Here is a 1,335-nt window from a genome sequence, read left to right on the forward strand (position 1 = left end):
TTTCCCAATTAGTATAAGAAAGAAGGTATTTACCAAATAATGTCTGCATACCATAAAGCCTTATTGATCTTCTCTAGAAGGTACATCATTCAGCATAGCAATTGCAATTGGGGCTACTACTTGATTGAGTTGTCCACAAATATTCTGTAGAATTCACCTAGTTTCTGCAAGGGTAAGATTGAGTTGTGTACAGATGTTATCCAGAATTCATCCAGGAGCCAGAGTGTCCAATCAATTGAGATATTTAAGAGTGACAGTAATCTCCATGATTGACCATATACACTCCTCAATAAAGACATTGTCTTGATTTTACTCGATTTTAAAGTCTTCCACTTGGCCTTCTCCAGCATGATAGCTCTTATCTCACAGCCCAAAGCCATAATGTATGGTTGCTGAACCTTCCAAGAATGTCAATCCCATCATACATTAGAGGACTGGAATAAAAGACCACAGGCTGGTCCAAAAATCAATGGACCCACTGTTTACTGCAAGTCCAGTTTTTTACGAGACTTAATCTATTACCTGATTCTCAAATGACTTCACTCTTAAAAAGAGAAGCTATGATGATTCCTTGGGTTTCTTAGTATCAGTGTCAAGTTGGAGTTTTTGTACATTTGTCATTGAAATGCCTGAGTCCCCTTTACCAAGTCTACGGTCACTTATATAAACGCTCATAGATTTCTTTCAGGGTAATTACTGTAATGTATGCATGTCATTTTCCTACAGCGGCCTTCCCTCTGGGAACCTGGGCGTTTCTTCAGTCAATGGGTTTCAGGTCTACAAACTTGCCCTGAAATTTAAACAAAAGATTATGATGTTTTATCAGAGAAACCACCTTCAGCCCCCTTCTCTTGCTATTGCTATATACTTAGCATATACAGATATTAATAAAATGAAGACAGAGAAAGAAGGAGAGAGAAGTATTTTTGCTGCTTTGCTGTCTACCCCTCTATTTTGCTTCTAGAGATGTTGTGTTCCATTTGCCATTACCATAATTCTGTACTTCACCCTGGCTGCCACTCTGTCCTTGTTGAAGTTTATGATAATTGCAGTCTACTGGATTTGGTAGTTAAGAGCCATCTAACTTGACATCTATTGTTGTATCTCTCTCATCTCCATGGCTACCAATAAGCCAAACTGGATGACAATCTCCCTGCTACCAGCTCTTGCCTGAGGAGAGAGCCACCATTGAACTTAGTGATGCTGGTGTTCACTTACCAGTCTTTTCTGGTGTGTTCCTATGAAATAAAATCCTCAGATAAGTCTTCTGTCATCATCTAAATATAACCGTTCATGCATGCCCTCTTCCTTGAGCCTTTTCATCCCTTTTCCTAC

This window comes from Theropithecus gelada, chromosome 20 (genome assembly GCF_003255815.1).
Source record: "Theropithecus gelada isolate Dixy chromosome 20, Tgel_1.0, whole genome shotgun sequence".
NCBI classification, from domain to species: domain Eukaryota; kingdom Metazoa; phylum Chordata; class Mammalia; order Primates; family Cercopithecidae; genus Theropithecus; species Theropithecus gelada.